This window comes from Vulpes vulpes, chromosome 2 (genome assembly GCF_048418805.1).
Source record: "Vulpes vulpes isolate BD-2025 chromosome 2, VulVul3, whole genome shotgun sequence".
NCBI classification, from domain to species: domain Eukaryota; kingdom Metazoa; phylum Chordata; class Mammalia; order Carnivora; family Canidae; genus Vulpes; species Vulpes vulpes.
Window position 1 is genome coordinate 50,325,288 of NC_132781.1, and position 24,664 is coordinate 50,349,951.

General features: G+C 55.9%; 1 long non-coding RNA gene across 2 annotated transcripts; it reads left to right on the plus strand.

Annotated features, from left to right (window-relative positions):
• Positions 1-274: 274 nt before the first annotated feature.
• LOC140597830 (uncharacterized) lies at positions 275-18,568 on the plus strand. Of its 2 annotated transcripts, XR_011999791.1 has the most exons (4): positions 275-373; positions 12,372-16,707; positions 17,349-17,445; positions 18,148-18,568. It is a non-coding gene; the product is annotated as an uncharacterized lncRNA (long non-coding RNA). The 2 variants fall into 2 exon arrangements; XR_011999790.1 differs by lacking the exons at positions 17,349-17,445; positions 18,148-18,568 and having other exon boundaries at positions 12,372-12,476; positions 13,110-17,087.
• Positions 18,569-24,664: the final 6,096 nt, after the last annotated feature.

The window sequence follows — 24,664 nt, forward strand, 5'->3', positions numbered from 1 at the left end:
TCTGAGGACCACTCACCTGATGGGCACCCTGGGCCAAGTTTGCTGTACACCCTCTCACCTCCGCCCCACAGGCTGCTGGCTTCCAGAACTTGCTGGGGCTTTTGGGGTCTCTGGGGAGCTTCGTGCACCCTAGAATTTTGTCCTTAACCCATTTCCGTGCTTATTCGTGCTAGGTGGTCAAGAACACAAGGGGTTTTGCACCTCTGTTTCTGATTTATTCATGTGAAGCTCATCAGAAGGACTTTGCCCTCAATCTGACTCTCCCTGTCTTTCATTTTGCCAGAAAAAAGCCGAAGGATCAGGCTCTGGCCATCTCTCCTAGAGCTCACCTCTGAGTTCAAATGGCCTGAGGATGAGATTCAGAAGACAGGAGGTAGGGACAGGGAGGGGGGCACCTGCAGGGTGGACGGCCTGGGGTCTGGGCTCTGTGGCTTCCGGGGTTTCTGCGGAGCCTGCCCGGCCACTCTGGGCTGCTTGCTGTTGGTGGGCCCATTCACCAGGCCCGTACCAGGTGTGGCCGGGTTGTGCACCTGAGCCCTCGTGACTGTGCCCTGCTGTGGGAGCCCTGTCCTTTGCGTGCACAGTGCTGAGTCTGCCTGCTTGCCTGCACCCCTGTGTGCATTGCGTGTGTCCATCTGGCTGAGGACAGCTGGGGCTGGGCTGTGAGGGAGGCTGCGGGTCTGCGGGTCTCAGGCGCGGGGGCGCAGAGTGGGTGGGGGCAGAACCAAATGTGGGTGGGCGTGACCAAGGACGCCCCCATGGTGGGAGGCACGCCTTCCAAGTGGGCTCCAGTGAGGATGGGATGAATCTTGGCCTCTCTCTCCTCCCTGTTCTCTTCGATGCCGCAGGGCTCTTCTGGCCTCAGGGGTCCTGGGTGCGGGATTCCAATCCAGCCACTCTTTCTCAGTCCCCGTTGGTGGCTGGCTGTGGCACCCATCTCAATGGGGCTCAGTGGGGTTGAGGGCAGGCCCAGGGCCTCTACAGGTGGGTGAGCTCGTCTGCCTGCTGGTCTCCCTGCTGCTCTGACCCCATCCTGCCCAGGCTCCCTGACCTACAGCCACCAGGGAGACTCTGGAAGGAGCAAATTCTCCATCATGAGAGTAGCAGTGTGTGGGGGGAGCTGCAGGGCAAGTGGGGGCTGACCTGGCCTCCCCCACTCCAGAGCCGCCCCCTGACCCCCTCCCCACCCGACTAGGCAGCCCGCTTTCTCCCCAGTGCCTGCCCCCTGCTCTGTCCCTGACCAGCTCCTCTGCTCCCAGACTGGGCACACAACGGCTTCGAGTCAGGCCATCTCTGAGCCAGGCCTGGGCTGCCGGCCCACAGATGATGCTGTCATGTGCCCTGCCTTGCCCCTGTATCTCTCTGTGCCTCAGGGACTGCGTCATTGTGCTGGGAGGCAGAAGAGCCGAGTGCTCACTCTGAGCTTGGCACATAGTGCACAACTTACTTACTGTGCCTCAGTTTCCCTTCTGTAACATAGGGGTGATCATTCAGGCTGCCCTCGAGGCAGAGAGGAGGACTAGCCAGCAGAGGCTTCCTGGAAGTTCAGAGCCCAGACCGGGAAACAGAGGCCACTCCCCACATCCTCCGAGGAGAGTCCCCCTCACTCCCCCGCCCAAGGGTGAGGCCGAGCCACTGGCTAGTACGTGCCCACCTCCAGGCCGTGGGGGGCCCTCCAGCCAGCCGACGCCATACAGACAGCGGTCAGCAAGCTCTCTATTTTGGAGGAGTTTACTTTAAAAAACCGCAGTGAGCACTGTCCGAGTGTGGAGGTTTGGGATTCCCCGAGTCACTAGGTCTCTGGTCTTGGGGTTGTCCCTGCAGAAGGTACAACAGGTAGACGGCGAGGACCGAGTAACCACTTGGGCCCGCCTTGCCTGGGGCGATGGGGAGCCACGGAAGGGTGAAGGTCAGGGAGCAACATCAGGGCATGTGTCAGGAGCCCCATTTGCCCCTGCCCTTCCTTGGATGAGGCTGGGTGGGCCCCTCCAACCCCCAAGGAAGTAAAAGGCCAAGTTCAGGGAGACCCCAGCGCTGAGTCCCTCCCAGCCTGGAAGAGTGGAGTGCGGGCTGCTGCCCGAACCCCCTAAGGGAAGAGCCTGCCCTGGACCCTTGTCTCTGCCCCGTGGCTTTGGGCCAGTCCACCTCGCCCCCTGCCCCTGCCCTGCCCTAGGCTGGATGGCCCAGCTCACGGAGGCCTCACCTGCTGGGTTTTACTTACTACCTTGAACGTGTCCTGATTTCTGCTCTAACACGGAACGGAGGGGTGCCCTGTTCACGGCTTCAGGGCTGGGCTCGGGTTCGGATCCTGCTTCCCTGCCTGGGGGTGCACTTCTTCTGGGGGGGCCTGTTGTGGAACTCCCCATGTGAACCAAATGTGCCCCAGAGCCAGGCCCGAGGTGATAGGGAGCTTGATTAGACCACAGACCAGATGGAGTTCAGTCAATAGGATGCTTGGATCCTGATGACGCTTCACTGCGGGTTTGGTTTCTGTAGTCCGTTCAGCTCAGAGATGGCTCAGTAGGCACCTACTGTGTGCAAGGCTGGACTGGCCGGCATTTCCCAAGGGCACCATTCGGAGACAGCCCCCCAGACGGGGCCCAGGACACCAGGGAGTATAGCTTGCGGGGGGTTGTGACCATACTCTGGGGTCCTGGGCCCCCTTTTGGAGGCAGAGGCATTCAACCTGGAATGTCAGCGGAGGACCTGGAGAGTGCCTGGCTCACTGTTTAGCATTACACCCGTGTTCTCACATCGAATTTTCTTGCCCTAATGAGGTGGGTGTTTTGCCTCCATCCCATAGGTGTGCAAAGTGACGGCACTGGTGGCAGGGCTTGGGAGTCTGGGCCAGATCACTCCACCAGGAAGACCAGCCCTAAGCCAGCTCCCCATGCCCCTGTTGGCGAGCAAGGACAGCTCCAGAAACAGCATTTGTGCAGGCAGGGTGAAATCCTTGGGGCTGCAGGGCCAGACGCTAGTGAAGCCTATACTCTGTAATTCACAATCACGTCTTACTCAAATGTATTACTTAGGTCTTCACAGTGAGCACGGGACAGAGCGAGCCCCTGGGGCTCCCTCGCTCTTAGATGCGCCCTCTTCTTATATCCCCCAGCAGGAGGAGTGTTTCAGGAGCCCGGCCCTAGAATTTCTGTTCTTTGGGGAAGCATGGACCCCCACAAGAGCGTCTTTGGCCCTCCAGGCTTGCTGCCTCAGCAGGCTCTCTGGGATGTGAGGGCAGGAGGGGTGGGGTTCCCGTGTGCCCACCTAAGAGGTGAAAGCATCTGCTTGCAGGAGTCAGCTCTTCTCGATCTGTACCCTGATCTTAACCGTCCCCAATGCTTTCATTTTTGCACTTCCCAGGCCATCAGATGTCCTGGTGGAGGTCAGGGTTAGTACCGCACTTAGGGGCCAGGCAAGTGTGGGTCCAGCCAGGACCAGTTGAAAGAGCACCCAGGCTGGGAAGCGGGACGCCTGCCTTTTCCCCTCCACCCTGCCATAAACTCACTGAGAATGTCAGTAGTTTTTTTTTTTTTTTTTTTTTTTTTTAAGATTTCACCCATTTTTTGAGAGAGACAGAGAGTGAGCATGAGCAGGGGCAAGAGGGAGAAGCAGGTTTCCCAATGAACAGCACCCAATGTGAGGCTTGATCCTGGGACCCTGAGATCATGACCTGGGACGAGGGCAGACGTTTGATTGACTAAGCCACCTAGTTTTCCAGAGAATATCAGTGTTGAGGGAGCCTTAGCAGTCACCTAATCACCAGCCAGGGCTCAGCAAGGACACCAGAGCCCATGTCTGGAGGCTCACCAGAGAGAATTTAGTGGGGGGAATTGTCCACAAGGGGACAGAAAGTCCAGGTGGGAGGGCAGGACACCTAGAGATGAGCACCTCTGAGGTGCTCTGAGGGTGTTCCTGGGGTCTCCTCCTGAGAAGGGGCCGCCTGGTAGGGACTGAAGCACAGAGGTGGCTGCTATGACACATTGCCCAATTCTCCACTTCAGGATTGTGGTACCCGTCCTCCAAGCTGCTGGGAGTGGTGCCTGCTGACAACTCATAGCTAAGTTCTTTTCCAGGAATTGCCTGGGTGGAAGGGGGCCGCCTTGTCCCAGTATAACCTGCATCCCAGACTGGCGGATGGGGCACAGAATCAGTCCCCTTGCCTTAACCGGGGAAACTGCAAATGGCTATGCCACCTGTAAAGCCTCCCATGAGATAGCTGAGGCCTTTGCTGCGGGCCCCCATCTGCACAGTCCTGTATCCCTCACTTCCTTCTGGGTGCCGCCTCCCAGGAAGCCTCCTGCATGCAAAGCTCCACTTCAGAGTCTGGTTCCTGGAGAATCTGACGGAAGGCAGTTGCTCCTGGAAGTGGCCCCAGGAAGCAAATTCTAAAATGGGATTTTGGAGCTGAGCAGCTGGTTATAAGTGAAATCATGACAGACCCTGGTATGTGATAGTGGCAGGATTGTTACAACTTTTTCCAGTGGTGGATTGGGATGGCATACCAGAAGAAGAGGCTGCAATATCTCCAGTGTTTGATATTTGGGAGGAGAGGCAATAATTAAAAGACTATGTATGGCCTTGGGTGGCTATTGCTGGGTGTCATCAGTGGATGAGGAAACACAGTGAAAGCCTGAGCACAATCATTCAGCAATTTAAAATTAAATGTGGGGTGATGTCCATGAAAATGGTGGACTTGGAATTCTACCCTTCTATAAAACAATGAAAAAGAATCGGCAAACTCTGTTAGTGTCTACTTTCTACCCCTACCACCCCAGTCAGCTGGAAATGAACCAAAGGCTCAAAGCAACCTAAGGAATAATTACTTAAGAGATGTGGCTGAGGGGTGCCTGGGTGGCTCAGTCAGTGAAGCACCTGCCTTCAGCTCAGGTCATGATCCCAGGGTCCTGGGATTGAGCCCCACATCAGGCTTTCTGCTCAGCGGAGAGTCTGCTTCCCCCTCATCCTCTACCTGCTGCTCCTCCTGCTTGTGCTCTCTCTCTGTGTTAAATAAAAAGAAAGAAAGAAGAAAAGAAAGAAAGAAAGAAAGAAAGAAAGAAAGAAAGAAAGAAAGATGACTGATTCTCGGTAAGAACAGTGGACTTTATGGCATTAAAAAAAAGATTTTATTTATTTATTCATGAGAGACACAGAGACAGGCAGAGACATAGGCAGAGGGAGAAGCAGGATCCCTGCAGGGAGCCCGATGGGGGACTCGATCCCAGGACCCCGGGATCATGATCTAAGCTGAAGGCAGATGCTCAACCACTGAGCCACTCAGGTGCCCCTGATTTTATGGCATTTAAACTTACTCCAGTCCCATCCCCTGATCTTCAGCTCAGCAGTAACTGTGAAAATAAGAGCCCACATTCCCAACATAGAGAAAACAGAACAGACCTCACTCACAATTATTTGTTCTGACTTGTCTTTCACTCTCCAGAAGATCAGCTCAAAAGATATTCCACCTGACTCAGAATTGGCCTAGTGCTAAAGATACACATGCAGGGACACTTATCAAAACTGTGTACTGACCACCTCCAGTGGTGATAGATAACAGTGGCAGCAAACAGTAAACTGATCAAAGTTTGGGAGGAAAGGCTAGGGACTGAGATATCCTTAAGAGCTTTGGAAAGCACTGAATTATTCCTAGTACATATTCAAGAGCATATCTCCAGGAAAGACTGGAAGCGTCCTCAGTTCTCACCTCCTGCTGACCTTGAGGCTTCAGAGGAGCAGGAAGTGAAGGCTAAGGCAGAGTTGGGGAGACTGTCTGGCTGAGTATTGAAGGTGTGCTGCAAACATATACAGAGCCTCTCAACAGAGACTGGAAGATTTCTTTTTGGCTTGAAGCCTTTAAGGAAATCTCTAATAGTAGCTGACCATAAGCTAACAAAACAGGCTTTGATGCCACACATGACAAAGAACACAAGAGTTTACAGAATGAGTTCAGAAAAATCGCTAAAAACAACAACAACAATAAAGAACCCAACAGCTACAGTAAGTAGCAAGAACAACAAATCCTGGGGAGGGGAGAGAATCTGGTCTCCAGGTTGCCACATTATAATATTCAAAAGATCCAGTTTCCAGTGAAAAATTACAAGGCATGCAAAGGAACAAGAAAGTATAGCCCCGGGCAGCCTCGGTGGCTCAGTGGTTTAGTGCTGCCTTCGGCCAGGGGTGTGATCCTGGAGAGCCTGCTTCTCCCTCTGCCTGTGTCTCTGCCTCTCTCTCTCTCTCTCTCTGTCTCTCATAAAAAAATAAATAAAATCTAAAAAAAAAAAAAAAAAAAAAAAGAAAAGAAAAGAAAAGAAAGTATAGCCTCTACATGAGAAAAAGAGAAATCAGTTAAAACTGTCCCCAAAGGATTCCAGACATTGGACTTTCTAGAAAAGGCTGTAAATCAGCTATTTTAAATATGTTCAATGAATTAAAGGAAACTATGTCTAAGGAACTAAATGTCTTATCAAACTGAGAATATCAAGAAAGAGAGAAAATATAATAAAGAAACATAAATTTTGGAATTGAAAAGCACATAAAAGAAATGATAAAAGCACACTAATGAAATGAAAAAAAAAAAAAGTCACTAGAGCAGTTCAATAGCAGATTTGAGGAAGTAGAAAGAGTCAGCAAACTTAAAGATAGGTCAGTTAAGATTATCCAGTCTGAAAAATAGAACAAAAAGGACAGAGCCTTAGATGCCTGTGGGATACCATCAAATATATCAAAATATGCGTAATGGGAATTCCAGAAGGAGAGAGGGGAAAGAAAAGGAAAGAAAGCATATTTGAGGAAATGGTAGCCAAAAACTTCCCAAATTTGATAATAAACATTAATTTACACATCAAGGAAACTCAAAGAACTCAGAGATTCACACCCAGAAGCACCACAATCAAACCATCGAAGACAAAGTGAGAATCTTGAATGCAACAAGAGACAAGTGATGTGACTGACGTGCAGGCAATTTTCAATACAATGAACAGATTATGTGTTTTTAATTTTTTTAAAATTTTTATTTATTTATGATAGTCACAGAGAGATAGAGAGAGAGGCAGAGACACAGGCAGAGGGAGAAGCAGGCTCCATGCACCGGGAGCCCGACGTGGGACTCGATCCCGGGTCTCCAGGATCGCGCCCTGGGCCAAAGGCAGGCGCCAAACCGCTGCGCCACCCAGGGATCCCCCAGATTATGTGTTTTTAGTTTGTACTTTCTTTTTAAAAAAAATAGTTGCAAAGATAACTGCATAGAAATAAAGGGGATAAAGAGCTATAAATTTCCAATTATAAAATAAATAAGTCATGGAGTTGAAAGGCATGGCACAGGGAATATGGGGACAGATGGTGGCTACACTTATTGCGAGCCCTGAGTAATGTATGGAATCATTGCATCAATGTGTTTTACACTTGAAACTAATATTACATGGCAGTTAATTATACTTCAATAATAAAAAGATAACTACATAAAGTAATCATTATAAACCTAGGTTGATGGGCACTCAATGTATAAAGATGTAGTTTGGATGAAAATAATAGCATGATGGGAGGAGTTGGAGATATATAGGAGCAAGGTTTTTATAATACTATTGAATTTAAATTGGTATTGATCTGAACTACATTGTTATGAATTAAGATGTTAATTTCAATCCTTAGGCAACTGTAAGAAAATAACTAAAAAATATATAGTAAAGGAAATTAAAATGGTGCACTAGAAAATGTCTATTTGATACAAAAGTAGGCAGTAATGGAGGAACAGAGGAGGAAAAAATGACATTTAGAAAAGAAATAGCAAAATGACAGTTCTTTTTTATAAATACTTATATTAAGTGTAAATAGACTAAACTCTTCAGTTAAAAGGCAGAAATGAGCAGATTGGATAAAATAGTTTGACCTGATGATATGCTGTTTATACTAGACTCAGTTTACTTTATTTTTTTTTTTTAAGATTTTATTTTAAGTAATTTTCAAACCCAACATGGGGCTCAAACTCACAACTCTGAGACTAAGAGTCCCATGCTCTACCAACTGAGTCAGCCAGGTGCCACTATAAGAAACTCACTTTAGAGCTAAAAGACACAATAGGTTGAAAGTGAAAGAATGGAAAATGATATTGCATGCAAATAGTATGCAAGAGAGAGCTGGTGCAGCTCTCCTAATGCCAGACAAAATGGTCTTTAGCACAAAAATTGTTATTAGTGACAAAGAAGATTACAATGATAAAATGGCCAATCTATCAAGATCTAACAATTGTAAACATATATGCACCTAACAACAGAGCCTGAAAATACATGAAGCAAAAGTAACTAAATAAAAATAAAAAGAATTGAGAGAAGATCTAGACAATTGAACTCTAACTTTGGTGCCCCACTTTCAGTAATGGATATGACAGTTAGAAAATCAGCAGAAAAACTTAAAACTTCAAACAAAACTACCAATGGGAGCTAACAGATATCTACAGAATGTTCCACCCAACGGAAGCAGAACACGCATTCATTCTTCTTCCGTGCTCATGGGGCATTCTCCAGGACAGACTGCCCGTGATGGCACAAAAAAAATCTCAGTACGTTTAAAAAGACTGAAATCGTATGAAATATGTTCTCTGACCACCACAGAATGAAACTGGAAATCTATTCTAATTTGGAAGGGAGTTTGAAAAATCACAAATATTGGAACTAAAGGCCACACTCCTATGGAACCAACAGGTCAAAGCAATCACAAGGGAAACCGGAAGTCCCTTAGAGGAGGATGAAAGCCCAAGGATGGTACCTAGAGCAGGATTTATGGCTGAAGGCATGCGCCTCAGAAAAGGAGCCTTGCCTGTCACCTGAACAAATGAAACACAGGCGCCTGGGTGGCTTGGTGGGTTAAGCTTGTGAGACTCCTGATTTCGGCCCAGGTCATGATCTCATCAGGGCGTGAGATCGAGCCCTGAATTGGGCTCTGTGCTGGGTGTGGAGCCTGCTTGTGATTCTCTTTCTCCCTCTGTCCCTTCTCCCTGCCCCTGAAGAAAAAGAAAAGAAAGAACAGAAAGTAGAAACGGGAGAGCAAACATGACACCAGAGGAGGAATGGCAGCGGGCACCCGGCCATAATCACATCACGTGTGGTAGCTGCCGGCCCGAGGGAGGGATGAGTGCCCTGTGAAGGCATTACTAACACCCTGGCTTTGAGATGCCACCTGTGACTATGTGGTGTCATCCTCTCAGACGTAGGATGCTATGCCCCTAGGAGTCAGAGTCCTGGGTTTGGGAGCCAAGCGTTGCGGTGGCAATGGCCCCACTCACCATCATGCCCAGTGACCCACTGGAGAGCTTTGAATTCTCTATCCCATGATTCTGGGTTTTGTGGTCCAGAGATCCTGCCTCCCAGAAGACGACACGTCCACCAGGGGACACCACTGGCACCCCATTAAACGTGAACTCTTGCTGGCCAGCTAATCACTTTAGGCTCCTTTTTGCCCAGGGACCATCCTGCAGGGGTACTTGGCCCGGAGCATTGGGAAACAGCAGGCTGTTACCACGTGGCAGTGCAAGGAGGTCACGTCGGGCACCTACTTCTCTGTTGCAGGCATCTCTTGGTATTTCTGTGCCCTGTTCTCTCAGTGAGAACAGGCTCTGAACCCTCAGGGGTGAGGGGCTGGATTAGCTCACAGGTGAGCCTTCCGGACCAGCAGACCAAGAAGTCCAGAACGGCAGCCGAGGACGCAGTGTCACCATCCCGCCCTGACACCAGCCACTTGATACTGGGACCTTATAGGAGAAAACCCAGTAAACCGTTCTCCCACTCCCAGCTCTGAAATGGGCCCCTGGTACATTCTGGAGGAGAGAGTAAAACCTGCCCCGCTGAGAGCTGCGAGGCCCAGGGGGGACCGCTGCTGCCTCTCAGATCCTGTCCCGCTGGGACGTTTGGGCTGCTAGCTCAGCTGGCTGTGTCTGTGGACCTTCCTGGGTGGGGTCCTGCCTGCTTCGGGGGCACCCACCAGTACCCCCACCCCAGCTGGCACCTGCCCTCTGGGGCTTCGGTCTCCTGCTCGCAGACCCTCATTGGTCCTGACCCCAGAAGTGCCCTGATGCTTGGCTCCAGCTCAGGGTGGGAGGATCACTGCTTCTCTCCCCAGCACGCTGCTGGGTAGGTTCTCGGTCTTTAGGGTGAATGAATGACTGCAGTGCCGGGCTCCTGGGACTTGCTGCAGGGGCTGTGATAGGATTTTTTCCAAGTCTGCAAGTGAAGCACAGACCCCAGTGGGCCACGGGCTCCATATCTTCCAACAGCAAATAAATAAATAGGTTAGAGTCCCAGCTCTCAGGGAGGCTGACGCAGATTATATCTGTGCGCTGGGTGGAGGCGACTTCTCTGAATTTAATTATAATTTAAGTGTAAAATATGCCTCTTCGGGGGACTTTCCCGCCTTGTACATAATTACTCCCAGCCACCCCCTCACCATGCCTCTGTGTGCCATGAGCGATTAATTTATAGGCTGGTAATAGGCTAAAACAATATTTAAAGTCATTTTGCCCTATGTAGCTTTTAAGGAGGATTTGAGATAATCATTATTTCAAGGCCCATTTTAATCACCAGCTGCTTCCTCCAGGCCTCTGGTCTCACTAGCGGCCAGCCCCACTCTCCACAGCCTCCCCGCCCCCGCCCCCCCCACTCGCTCCTTGCTGCCAGAACTCGGCAGGAACACAGGGCCTGGGTCAGGGTGGGCATCTGCGGAGGATGGAAGTTGGCCTGCTGGCTCCCTGCTCACTGAGTCAGGGCACAACTTCTCGGCCACTCAGGTGAGGTCACCCAGGGGAGGATGTTTGGCTGCCCCTCCCAAGTCTGGGGCAGGGACAGTGCATTTGGTGGAATGCAGGGGGGGGGGGCGGGTGGGCATGGAGGGCGAGCCCTCTGCCTGGGGAGGTTACTGTGTTTTTGTGGCTCAGCTGTGGTGGGGACAGATTGGTCACCGTCATCTCAGAGGCCTGGGCGCAGTAGCACAGAACTATCCCACCCGGGTGGGCTGGTAACTGGCGCCGGGCTTCTTTAACTTCCCTGGGGTGGATTCCGAAGCACAGATGCAGCTCAAGGAGTGGGCTCGGAAACCAAGGGAAGGGATGAGGTGGAGGGGGGTCTGCTGGAGGGCGTGTCACAGGACATTGCCAGGGCAAAGGGGCACCATTTGCTCAGTGTCCGGAGAATACCTGCATTGCATCCTGGGGGGCTCCTTAAATGTCCAGGCTCCCTGGGCCCAGCACTGTCTTTGGGGGCCTGGTGATGCCCCCACGGCTGGTTCCAGCTTTGCCTCTCAGCACAGCAACTTGAGGACCTTAGGAAACTCTTGTGCATGTGCTGGGAGCGTGCAAAGGGGGGCTCCCACCTGTGCCCGAAAACCCTGGGGCTGCTGGGAGGGCTGCAGTTTCCACAGCCCCAGACATTGCACGCAGCTTCTCAGGGGAATCTGGGGCCCTGCCAGACTCTCACAGGGCCTGGTGATCAAAGAAAGGAGGGCATGGAGCGGCCGAGGTGGCTCAGTGGTTTAGCACTGACTTCGGCCCAGGGCATGATCCTGGAGACCTGGGATCGAGTCCCACATCGGGCTCCCTGCATGGAGCCCGCTTCTCCCTCTGCCTGTGTCTCTGCCATTCTCTCTCTCTCTGTCTCCCCTGAATAAATAAAATCTTAAAAAAAAAAGAAAGAAAGAAAGAAAGGAGGGCATGTCCAGGGCAGGGGGCTGGCCTGGGTGGGGCTGGGTGCCCAGCATGCCCCAGGGAGGTCAGGGAGGGGCCTCACCCCCAAGGTGGTCCTGGGAATCTGCACCCCCAGGGCGAGCATGTGCGTGGTCGGGCAGCGTGCCCAGGCACTGGGGGTCACTGCTTCAGATGCCTGCGGGTTTTATTCCTTTAACATCCTTAGAACACACCTGGGTTTGTCTTGTGTGACGTCTTGTTTGGTATTCTTGGTGTGGGTGCTCAGGAAATACTTTAGCAAGTGAATGAATTCTTAAGGGCATGAGTGAATGAATCCTGGCATCCTGTCATTTGCAAGAAATTGTTCTTTGGAGACAACTAGACATCTGAGTTCTTGGCTTTTCTTGAACTTGAAGTAGTTGATGCTGCAGAGAGAGAGAGAGAGAGAGTGAGCACCTCCTCCCTTGTAGGAGGCCAGCCTGGTGGGAGAGCAGGAGGCAGCGCTTTGCTGGTGGATGAGAAGATCCCATGCGAGGACGGGGCCTCTGTCCAGCTCCTGCCCCTGCCTTTGACAGCACCATGTGGTGTGCCCTGAGAGTCCCAGCGGCAGGGATGAGTGACTTCAGGAAATTCCTTTTCTGGGACTCTTTTTCCCCACCTCTCACTTGTCTATCCCTTGTCACGTTGTCCTCTGACCCTGACATTCTAGGATCCTGTGCCTGGGCATGGAGCAGGGGCTCAGAAACGCCTGTGGCCATGTATTCACTCGACAAACTCGTGCGTGCTGCAGCCCGGCTCAGGGCACCTGCCGCAGGTAACACAGAGTGAGACCCAGGCTGGTTGGTGAGTGCTGGGCAGGGCCGCAGTGGGGGGAGCCCGACAGCCATGAGAGCCTGGGGCAGGACCTCCCCCCACCCTGAGGATTCCAGGAGGAACAGGGTCTGGGGCTGGAGGGGCCGGGGGGAGCCGGGGGGTGGGGGCGTCCTCTGGTTGGGGAGAGCTCAGCAGGATCCGGGAGGACAGCAAAGCTCATCTCGAAGGGCCCAGCAGTCCCCATGAATATTCGGGACTGTCCCTTGGGCAGCGCGAGCCTGGAGAAAGCAGGTGCTCCTGGGACCAGTGAGGATGCTCCCAGCCCTGGGTGTTCGCACCCAGTGGAGGACATCACAAGGGGGTGTCCTGTTCTCAGAGCCCGCCCACCCACTGCCGACCCTCCGGCCACCCTCCTCCTCCCCTCAGGGGGATGTTTGCAGCCTGGGGCCCCGGGAGGGGGTGGCTTCCACAAATGTTGGTGGGTCGCATCCATGTGTCTTCTGCAAAGAACCTCATAAAAGGAGCCCAGACTGGAAATCAATTCTTTAAAGCTGAAATCAATAACCATAAGTAATATTAACACTGATTATCCTTCCTTTATTGCCCTTGGCAGCGAAGATGAATTGTTTTTCAGGGTTAGCTGAGGGGGCTGCGCAGGGCGGCCTGGGCAGCTGTCCCAGGGAGCACAGGACCTGCGCTGGGCCCAGGGGGCTGTGTGGTCAGACGCCTGGGTCCTCGGAGCTTGTCAAGGTCTGGTTCCCCCACTGGGTGTTATACTGTATGTTGGCAAATTGAATTTAAATTTAAAAATTGTAAAATAATAATAATAAAAAGGTCTGGTTCCCCTATTGCAATCCCCAGCATGAGCAAGCTCGTCAACCACACAGCTCTGGGGGGGACCCTGCGACCTCTGTAGCCTTGCGACTGAGTGCCATGAAGGGGCCTGGGGTTGGAACTGTCCCCCAGGTACTGTCAGCCGTGGGGTGAAGGGCAGGCCCCAGCCCTCAGTGAGCCCCAAGTACGGAGGGGAAAGGGAGCGGATGGCTCATGTGGCTCCTCACGCCTCCCAGAGTGGGCATCTGGATGGGGCCTGCTGTCCATGGGGTCCTTTCTGGAGCAGGGTCTTTAGGGTGGGAGCCCAGTGTCGAGAGAGTGATACCACCCACCAAAGCGGTGAATACTCTCTGTCCTCTGAGAGGAACAATCATTAACTCCCACCTTCTGGGTGCACAACTGGGGGCCGGGAGGAGATCCTTAAGGCCACACATTCACAGGGCCTCTGTCTGCCAGGCCCCCTCCCACCCGCAGCCCCACCCCTGCCCCCAGCCGCATGCACAGGGAGGCAGTGTGCTTGGAAAGCAGTGTGGCAGGCCTCGTGGGGATGGGGAGGACATGTGTCTGTTTTTATAAGGGATTTTGGAAGGGGAGGGCTAGGAGGTCTCCCGAGAGGAGGTCCCAGATGAGGTCGTGCCTCCTGGGCCCACCAGTCCATCATTATGGGAGTTTCTGGCCTCAGTTTCTTTCCCTGTAAATGGAACAAGGGCAGCACTCACTTCCCAGGGTGGCCATGCAGGTCGCTCACCCGCCTGTGTCCGCGCGTCCCTGCCTGGGCCCACGGGCCCCGGGAGGGCTGTCATTGTTGCTGCAGTCCTATCAGAGGCTGGGCTGCTCAGGGTGCTCAGGCCAGGCTTCCCACGGCAGGCCGAGCACAGTCTCAAAGACCCCTGTGGGACCTGGGGTGGGGTGTGCACCCGTGTCACTCCGGTCCCAGACCACAGACCCCTCCAACCTGCTCCACACCATGGAGCATCCCCTCTGCGGGTGTCCTACAGGTGCTCCATGAAGCCCGATGGGCTGTTGTCAAGTTTCCTGCACCAAGCGCACCTGTCCCGAGCGGCCCAGCCTGTCACAACTCTGAGCGAGACGGGAGGGCCAGATCTACCTCTGCACCCCAGCTTCTGCACACCCGCTCTCTGGCTTCTCTGGGGGCTTGTAGAAGCTTGGGGTGACCTGGGGGCCCAGGGAGATGGTTCCCAGTGGCTGAGAGCCAGGAGAGGGAGGGAGGGCTGGTTTTCACTGTGCACACATGGCCCCCACGGCAGTGCAGCAAAAGGGTGAAGCATGGGGCACCTCTGGGGGGCATTTCCTCCAGCGGCTTGGTTGTCAGGCAGGGAGGGCCCTGGGCTCCCTGTCTCCCTGCCGTTGGCCCTGGTGCCTTTGCCTCATCACCTTCGGAGCTTTCCATGAGGAAAAGCACTGGACTTTCTGAGACTCTCCCGAGAACCTGGTCAGCCTGGCCGTCCTCAGGAATGTTCTCAGAGTTTCCATGTGGGTTGGTGCCTGCATTCATCAGGCCCGAGCCCCCTCGCCCCATTTACTGACGGAAAGAGGGATGGTTTCCAGGTTGGCTGACATCCCACAGCAGTGGAGGTAGAGCTGGCCGCACCGGGTCTCTGGCCCCCGCGGGTGGCCTCCTTGGACATGGCTCAGGGAGAGGCAGCCACCTTGGATTTCTTCCCGATCTGAGCTCTGAGGCCTGCATCCAGCCGAGCTTGTGTGGCTGGAGCGTCAGGGAATGTTGCCCATGGGTTCAGAGCATGCTGCGCAGCCAGTGGTCTGGCAGGCCGAGATCCACCAGCCACCGGCCGTGCCACCTGACAAGGCTGTGTCACCAGCTGGGCCTCAGGATCCCAATCTCTACAATGGGGATGGTCACCTCTCCTGGCAGGACTGTCCTGAGTTGTCAGAGTGAACCCAGGAGTGAGGGGCATGAGGGCTCACCTGCATAGTGCCCAGTCCACAGGGGTCCACTGCAGATGGTGGTCGGCGGCTGGCCTCGTTCCCTGGTTGTGGGCAAGGCCTGCTGGAGGTGCTGAGGAGTTAAGGCCATGAAAGACCCTCAGCCAGGGTGTTGGTGGGTCGGGGTAGGTGCCCCCTAGGAGGCGATAGTTCTGGGGTGGGTCTTGCGGTCTCCCAGAGCCCCGCAGAGGATGGAGCCCTCGGCATCTGCCGCAGAACCCCACTTGTGAGAGCACCTGTCTTGTCTTCCCACTTTTCTCACCTCACCTCTGTGCTCCCCTCTGAGCCCCTCATAAGGTCCCTGCACATACACCTTCATCTCCAGGTCTGCTTTAACAGGGGGCCTGGCTAGAAAAGACAGTTACTATTTTATCACCCAGACCTGCAGGAGAGTGAAGGGGACAGGTAAGTAAGTACCCAGGACCCCCTCAGCAAAGTGCTGATCCTGATGGAGGCCGGGAGTGGAGACATGCTTTCAGCAGAGTCTAGAAACAACTGGCAAAGGGGAAGTCAGAATAGGGCTCTGTGCCCCCGAGATCCCCACTGGACAGCACGGCCCCTTACCACCAGCCCCTGGACTGGGCCACATGAGGCCCTCGGGGCCAGAGGGGGTATGACACCTTGGCTAGTGCCCCATGGATTTCTGGGTGGGCTCCTCTGAACGTGCTTATCTGTGCAAAGTCAATGTCATGTCATCAGAAGTTGAAAAATCTCTCGGGAAGTTAAACATTAAGCAGTGTGTGTATGCTGGGAAACATGGTGTCTCGTGCCCAGGGTTGATGGTCAAGGCCGTGGCCCTTGGTCTTGGCTTTAGAGTTCTCCAACAGGCAAGCTTTCTGAGTGACCCTCCCTGAGAAGTGATAACCCTGGAGCCCTATCTCTTGGGATCTCTGACAGGCCCCAGAATTGGGCTCATCCCTCAAAGAAACTCCCAAATGCCTCTGGTGGGCGGAAGCCTCGGGGGAGGGTGGCTGGCTGGGTGGGGTTGGACCAGGGGCTTTCCAAAGGCTCCTCAAATTCCAGAGGCCGAGCTTGGCAAGCCCCCTTCTCGGGAAGGCTTAAGTGCCAACCAGGAGTACCTGACTAGGAGTCAACAAGAGGATACAGGGATTGCCTGGGCCTGGCGTTGTGGAGCTTGGGGCGTCTTTCCCAAGGCCTAGGAGAATAGTTCTCCAGGCAGGCAGCAGGTGCTCAAGGGGGACCACACAGACTCCCTCCACACTCCCATAAACACTTCTCGACAGCATCAGCTCTTGCAGGGGCTCTGTCCCAGCTGCAGCCGTGAGCAGAACCCAGTCTCGGCCCCTCCAGGGATTCCCCAGTCCAGAGCGGCACAGGCCAATGAGGCTGTTTGGATGCAGTGTGGTAAGTGCCTTGGCAGGAGCACAGGAGCACACAGGAAGATTTCCCTTTGAGCTGTGCCTTGAGGACAGGTAAGATATGACTATTCAGACAAGAAGGACAGTATTACCTCTAGAACATGCAAAAGAAAGGGTAGGAAGCACCAGGGTAGGCTGCAAAGGGGGTCTCAGCAGGAAGCTCCTGGTGAAGTGGTACAGGGACAGTGCACTGCGCAACCTCACACATAGTCCCTTAGGTAAGTTCCATCGATGGGGAATGCCTATCCCCCTGACCGTGTTTTATAAGTGTTTGTTTTCATGTCTGTCTGTCCTCAATGGCAGGCACTGTGTTGGTGAATCTGTACCCTCTGGAACTAGTGGATAGTGAGACACATGGGGGTTGCTGAGTGAATTCTGAATGGACAAGTGGGTAGATGGATTAGATGGATCAATAAGTGGACAGTAGGGTGGATGGATGGGTGGATGGGTGGATGGATGGGTTGTTGGTAGGTGGGTGGGTCGTAGGGTAGGTGAGTGGATGCATGGATAGGTGCATGGTTGGGTGAGTGGGTGGGCAGATGGATGGATGGATAGTTGGGTGGCAAAGTAGATGAATGGATGGATGCTTTTCACCTACCATTTTAGTTCGTAAGAAATTGCAAAAACCTACCTCTTGAGCCACCTGGGGTGGAGATGGCTGGCCTGTCTGTTAACAAACACCCTCTTGCTCTCAGTGATGCCCTCCAGCAGCTGAGACTCCGGCTACCATAGAGGGTGATGCTCACTGTGGAAGCTGGAAGCTTCTTCTTGGGGAACTATTCCTGAGATCAGGTGAGTGAGGAGGGGGTGGGTACCTGGGAATGGCAATTCTCTGTCACTGATAGTTCAATGGAGGGAGAATCCCCTAACCTCCCTGCTCTATGGTCTGATCTGAAGCTTGGAGAATGGGGCTGCAATCCGTCAGGTTTGAGGTTCCCTAGGGTACCTGTCCATTAGTACTCAGAGAGTCATCCACACTCTTCCCATAAGAACCTTCTCAAATGTCAGAAGAGGGGCAGCCTTCAGGAACAGAGAACCCAGAGCTGACCACCCAGTTGGAAGAGAACCTATAGGAGGCATCAGCAGGTGTGGGGTCGGCCTGGGGCTGCTCCTCCAGGTGCCCCTTCCAGGTATAAACCATCATAGTCTGTCTTCATAGAAGGCCCTAGACCTTGGGGGGTCACTGCTTTGTCCAGGCTGGTTATTCGGCAGGCTGGTCCTGTTCTCTTGCACACGAGTCGGGATCGCTGGACAGGTGCTGGCATTGATGGGCAAGGCCTGGGGCCACTGAGAGGCCAGCAGGATAGATGGGAAGATGCGATGAGATCTTTCTGGAAGAACAGGATTGGCTGTTGGGTAGCTGGGCCCCACCTGCCCTCCTCCTATGTGGTACAGAGGTGACTGCGACCGGAAATCTGTGGGGGACAGGATGCAAAGTGGGATTGAGAGCAGAGGCTTTGGCATCAGACCTGGGTCTGAATCCTGGCCCTGCAGCTGCGCAGTCCCGGCATCCGGACAAGGTCAGGCTGGAGCGCTCTGAGCCTGATGCAGTGCCCACTTCGCAGACGAGGGCCAAGGGCAGCCTGCTTCTGGCGACCTCACGTACCGGCTTGTCACGCGGGTCTGAGTAATAGGATGGATGCTCTCCGGGCCTGACATGAGGAGAAGTACCCCTGCAAGAAGCCCCAGCATTCCTGTTACACGGGCCTCTGTTTGCCCACTGTCCCTGCCTGGCCTCCGTGTCCTTGCTGGCATCTTGCTGGGACCTCGTCCTCACCAGGGTGTTGGGGCGGCCTTCAGCAAGGGGCAGGGGTGTGGAGGGTGACAGTGTATGCGGGGTGTGCATGGAAACCGAGCGCCGGGGCTGGGGCTGTGGAGGAGGCCATCAGGACTGTTAATAAACATATGGAAACGTTACCTGCAAAGCTCACGTCGTCCTTACTGTGCTTCACCTCACCAGTTTCTGGCCCTTCAGTTCTGTGCCACCAGAGGTCATCGCCCACGGCCTGGTGCTGCTTGTCCTGTCAACTGTGGCAGGGACCCCACCTCAACTGCGTGGGGCTCCAGGTCCTGGGGCCCTGTGGCCTCTTCCTCTACATCCCTCGGTCGGCTGCCACAGAACAAGGCTGCTCACGTCGAGAGGCCAGGTTTTGGGCCAGGGTGCTGGGAGTGGAGGTGGGAAGGCGGGCAGGTGGCCCTGCTGCTGTTGGTGAGCTCAGCTCAGTAGCATACCTGTTCCCCAAGTTGCACCCTTCAGAGCGGGGAGCTCAGCCACCCCGTGTGGAGCTGGGCCCCGCAGCGCAGCCTTGGCCCGAGGGCTCCGCAGCAACCCAATGGGCCTGTCTGCACTGGTCTGCAATCTGCAGGGGCTGCGGGAGGAAGCCCGGAAGGCTGGCTGCAGACCCCAGGACCTTCCTCTGAACTGATGTCTTGGCTCCAAGACAGATTTACAATTCAATTGCAAAATGGGATAAAAATCAGACACCCCCTCTGGGCATCTCAATTTTCCTTTTTAAAGTTCTGTTTCTCTTAGTGAATTTATTTACTTGCAGATTAGCTTTTCTGTTGCGCTGACAGGCAAGAGGGCAGGGTGGAGGCAGGCCTTCCAAGTCTTCCTTCTTCACCCCTGGAGAAGCTCCAGTGAGGACCCAGTGGCCCCCAGGAGCCCTATTTGCCTGGACATGGGCTGTGGGCCTAATGGTTAAGAAGAAGTGCTGGTTTGAATCCTGGCTTTGCTGTTTACTAGCTGTGCGGCCCCAGGCTGGTTACCAACATCTCTGTGCCCATCTCCTCTTAAGTGAAGTGCAGATGCACCCGCAGGTGCAGGGCCAGGGAGGAATGGTGCCCAGAGCAGACTGTGGGGCCAGGATTCAACAGTTGTGTGTGTGTGTGTGCGTGTGTGTGCGTGTGTACATACATGAGCTTGCACACGCGTGCATGTGTATGTGCTCCTGTCTGTGTGAGCAGTGCACATGTGCATGTGTGGAGGGGGTCTTGGCCACCAGGTAGGGGAGATGGATGTGGGACAAGGAAGGAAAGGAGGCTGCAGGGAGACAGTTATCAAGTAAGTGGATGGAAGGGCCCAGGCAGTAAGGGGAGGGGAGCGGAGGGGAGGGGAGTCCTGGCTGTGAGCCAAGGCCTGAGACACAAGCACCTGGTGGCCACTTACAGGGGGGAGGGCAGTGGTGACCACAGCAGAATGGAGGGCCAAGGGACGCCCTTGAAGAGTGAGGGAAGGTTTTCCAGGGACAGTGCTTTAGATAGTTCTGGATTGGCCAGAGTATCTCCACACATGTCCTTGGCCACTCCAGGTGTCACCAACAAGGGGGGGGGGGGGGGCGATTGCAGAAGGCCCTCTAGATGGAACCGCTGTCGTGGGGCAGGAGGAGAGGGACAGCAGTGGGAGGGTGGCAACCTGCCCCTGGAACTGTCATACTTGCTCCCTGCTTTCCCGCTTTGGGGCTGGACTTGGGCCCAAGGGCAATGCTCCCCAGAAATGTCTCTGTTTCCTTCTGATACATGTCTCCACCCGAGGACGCTCCAAAGCCCCATCCCACGTCTGCAGGGCTCAGGGGCTGGTGGGCGCTGTCTGCCGTTTGCACGGGTCCGGTGGAAGCCTCGGCTTCGGTGAGGCCAGCCCGTCTCCCCGGGGGCCTCGGGGCCCTGACTCACCGAGAACCCTGCGGCCCCACGGGCTGTGCCTGCCGGGGCCTGAAAGTGTCAGCGCCCCGGGCCACAGACCGGTCGGCACGCTCTCCAGACACCTGGCACGTTGGCCTGTGTGCCGGCGCCCTGCTCTCCCGGGGTCTGGAGCGAGTCCCGCCATGACGTGGGTTTCATTTCCTTATTTCTTCCCCCAGCCCCCGGTTCATTGGCTCATTTCCTGTCTCTGGGCCACGCAGCCCTGGACGCAAAGACCTGCTCACTGCAGGCTGCGGGGACAGCATGACGTGGGCAGCATGTGGCACTAAGTCTGGCATGGGGAGATGCACACGGCTCTGAGGACACAGTCCGGCCTCCTTGGCCTGCACATGCCTCCACTACTTTGTGCTCTGGCCACACCGGTGTCCATCTGCCCCAGGAGGGGATCCGCTCTCAGTCCCGGGGACCGGCACTCCTGCCATCCTCTGCCTCCCCACCTGGATGGTTCCTCCCGTCCTTGCTGCCTCAGCTTGGCTGTGACTTTTTCCGGGCAGCCCTCCCTGATGCCTCCCCACCCCGCCCTAGTCAGGATTGGGCCCGCCGACACGTGCACCCTGAGCCTGGGGCGGCCAAGGCCCCACCACACTACCTCAGAGTCGTCTGCTGAGGCCCAGAGACCTCAGGAGCCAGAAGCTGCTCCTGCTTGGCCTCTCCGAGCCCAGCATGGGCGAGTGTGAGATGCTCAAGGAATGAATGAAGGGATGAGAAGATGAACAAAAGGTCCCCGCACTCTTGGCGAGGCTCTGGCTACCTGGGAGTCAGATTTTCTCCGCTCTTGTCAGAGGCCACAGGGCTCTGCGGATGTCAGCAAGGCCCATGCGGAGGGCAAAGGGCTAGTTGGTGCAGATGCTGGCTGGCCCGGGAAAGACTCGGGCCTCCCAGGCCCCATGAAGGAGCCCCAGGGTGCTCCCCCCTGACCCGCTGGGGCCCTGGTTCTCACATAGTCAGGAGTGGGGCTGGTGGAGGCCCTGGCGCCCATCACGAGGGGCAGGGCAGGTCCACACTGGTGTCCAGACGTGTGCTTCTGGGCCAGGGGTGGAGATGGCGACTCCCAAGGCCAGGCACCCCTCCGCCGTCCTCACCGGGGACCTCTTGACACATCCCTCAGCCAGGGTGCCAGGCTGTGGGCCTGACCATGAGACAAGGTCCCACTCTGCACCAGAGTCCAGAAACCCAGGTGCTGGTCGCAGCCTGCTCTGACTTGCTGTGTGTCTTAGGCCTCGGTCTCCCCACCTGCAATGGGGGGCCTCCCCCCTACAAATCCTACAAAGTGGGATTCCCCCCACCCCACTGCCTCAAAGGAGATTCTCCTGTGTGGAGCCACGAATCTGGGCTTGGGACCCAGGCAGACGTGAGTTCGAATTCTGCCTCAGCTCTGCACTAGCTGAGTGACCCGGGCCAGAGGCTGAGTGTCTCTGAGCCTGTTTCCTCTGACTGTGGCCAAGGTAAGTGTTGCGGGGGGTGGGGAAAGGAAGGGTGACGAGTACAGGGGTCCTAAGGTTGTCAGTTCAGGCGGCAGCAGAGCTTCCTCAGGGCGGTCCGCTCCTTTCTCTGCAGGCCTCCCAGGACAGCATCCGAGGGACCCCAGAGGTGGGGGAAGACTAGGCCCCTCCCCAGGGGAGCAGGAGGACTGGGTGCTCCAGCCTGCAAGGGTGGACACTGGCTCCCTCCCCGGAGCCCATGGGGTGGAGGGGACTCTGGGTCCTTCCTGTAGAGCTCTTGGGGCAGGGGGGACGCCGGGTTCCTCCCCGGAGCCCACGGGGTGGAGGGACCCCCAGTCCCGTAGACTTGGCTCTGCGCCCTCAGGAGCAAGTTCTCTCCTCTTAAAAATAAGACAGACCCCCGCAGAGTGAGCTCAGGGGTGACACAAGGCGCGTAGCTGACAGGCGTTCTGTCCAGGGGACGCGGTGTGTGCGTGTTCGGGGGCCCACCGTGGAGGACTCTGGGTGCTGGTCGTGGCTGGGGGTGCAGGGAGGGGAAGCCCAGGAACCTGGTTGTGTTCTCCCCTTGTGTCCACAGCTTCCTGGGAACCCCACTTTGACAGAGGGGTCTTCTGAGGTGGGAAGAGGGCACCAGGCTGTTCATGGGGAAGGGAGGACCCTCACCCTGCTTGCACCTGCCCTCAAGGAGCCCTCCTCTGCCAGAGGGAGAGAGGCAAGCCAGGCAGGCCCTGGAAATGGCTGAGCTGTGACCCGTGTCCCCCTCCTGCCCCCCAGAGTGGAGTCCAGGGTTCAGAGGTGTAGCCTCACCTCCAGCCTGGGGGGTGGGTGGGGAAGGCCTCCCGGGGAGGGGGCTGTGCAGTCCCCTAGTAACCTGTCTCCCCTCTGTGAGCAGCAGCTGCCATACCCCGATCGTGAGGGGCCAGGGGGTCCTGCCTAGAAGGAAGGATGGGGGGCTAGGCAGGAGCGGGGACAGGCTGTGAGATCTCTTGAGGGCCCCTGTCTGCCCCCCTGCATCATTTAGGCCCCGAGTCCCCATCTCCCTGCTGTGAGGGGGGCATAGGCACTAACTCCATGGGCTGTGAGGGGTTGGGGGACTACAAAAGATTTGGGGGGTGGGGACCTGTAGGCAGGACCAAGGTGGGGATCCCTGGTGGAGACAGCACCCCACCTGGAAACAAGGGGGCTGAGAGGCTCCGACTCACCCCTTCAGGGCCTCTCTCCCCTTCACACTCCACGGCCCAGGGTCCCACTCCGGCTCTCGTGGGTACTCATTGCCTAGGGTCACCACCCAGGCTCCTGGTCTCGCTGTCAGGAGTGCTAGGAGTGGTGCTCTGGGTGTCCCTGGATGGAATCAAGATCTGGGGTGTGCTACGGGAGGCAGATCTGAAGCCACGTGGGAAAGAGTTCCCTCGGGAAGGGTCCTCCTGGGATCAGCCTATGCAGATGGGGAGTGAGCCCCTCACCACGAGTGGTAACCAAGCTGAGATCAGTCGGCCAGCCCTCAGAGGTGTCGTGTCAGATTCAAGGAGGCTGGGACACCATCATGGATCCCACGGCCTCGGCGTGGACCCTCCACCGGGTGGACAGGCGGGCAGCCCCCCCCCAGACTTCCCGTCGCCTTCTGTCGCCGCCCCCCAGTAGGGAAGCCTGACCCTGTGGCTGCCTGAAAGGACTTGGGTTTGATGTTTTGGAAAATGTGGCTTTTTATCAGGAGGCCCTCTGGGAGTCTGGGCCACAACCAACGAAATGGTATCTGTTGTTTCGGGGGAGAACCTTGTTGGGGAGTCCCCTGGGCCTGACGGCTGGGCTGAGTGGTGCCAAGAGAGACAGCAGCAGGGCTGGCCGCTTGCTCCCCTCCCCCTACCCTCTCCCCTCTCCCTCCTCCCTTCTCCCTGGACCTGGCCTCTGTGTGGTGGGGTGGGCACTGCATCCAGCAGGTGCTCAGCACAAACTGGGGACCTGTCCCAGGAAGGCAGAGGTGGGACTCCGGGGCACAGCTCGGTCAACTAAGGAAGACCTTTCCCAGCACTTTGCCTCAAGCAGGAGAGAAGCACCATCTCCAGGTGTCCAGGGCACGTCATGGAAACCGCACAGCCTCTGGCAGGGAGGCAGGAGGGGGTCTGGTCTCCATCGGAGTGAGGCTGACCCCCACACTGGGAACCCCCACACCCTGTCCCCGAGGCCGCCTCACTCCTGCCTTCCTCCCGTCCCCGGGCAGGAAGCACCTGCCCATCCAGCTTTCCTGTACCTGTTTCTGTGGCTGCTTCCTGGGCTGTCCCTCCAGGCTCCGGGGGCGCCCCAGGGGTGGGAGGCAGAGCACCCTCCTCCCCGAGGCTGCATTGTGCTGTGTCCCCGTGAAGGTGAAGGTGAGGCCGGAGGGGCTGCGAGCCAGACAGGCCCCCAGATGGCAGAGAGGCTGTAGTGTGGGGTCCTGCTGGGCTGCTGGCCTGGACGGAGGGCACTCCTGCCAGGTGGGGTTGTCCCCGCACGGGGGCTGGGCACGGGGCAACTCAGTGGGCACCCTGACCCGTCCCACCCCCGTTTAGGAGGCACTTAGAGGAGCCTGCCAAGTCCCTCCGGGCGGTGGGCAGGGTCCTGAGCACGGTGTGGGGCCCTGCCCGTCCTGACTGTTCCTCCCAATGCCCTGTGCGGAAGGTGGGACCCTGGGTGGAGTGCCCAGCTCCGCCCACCCTCTGACAGGATGCCTGGCACGCCCGGGCCTTGGGGTGCTGCTGCAGAGCTCCCCTGCCCTACTTGTTGGGTTGGGCACAGCTCAGGCCTGGGCTAAGGGGGTGCGGGTGGAGGGGACTCGGGCAGGCCCCCTGTCGTCCCCACAGCTTGCTGGCTCTCCTCTGCTCTGCCGGCCT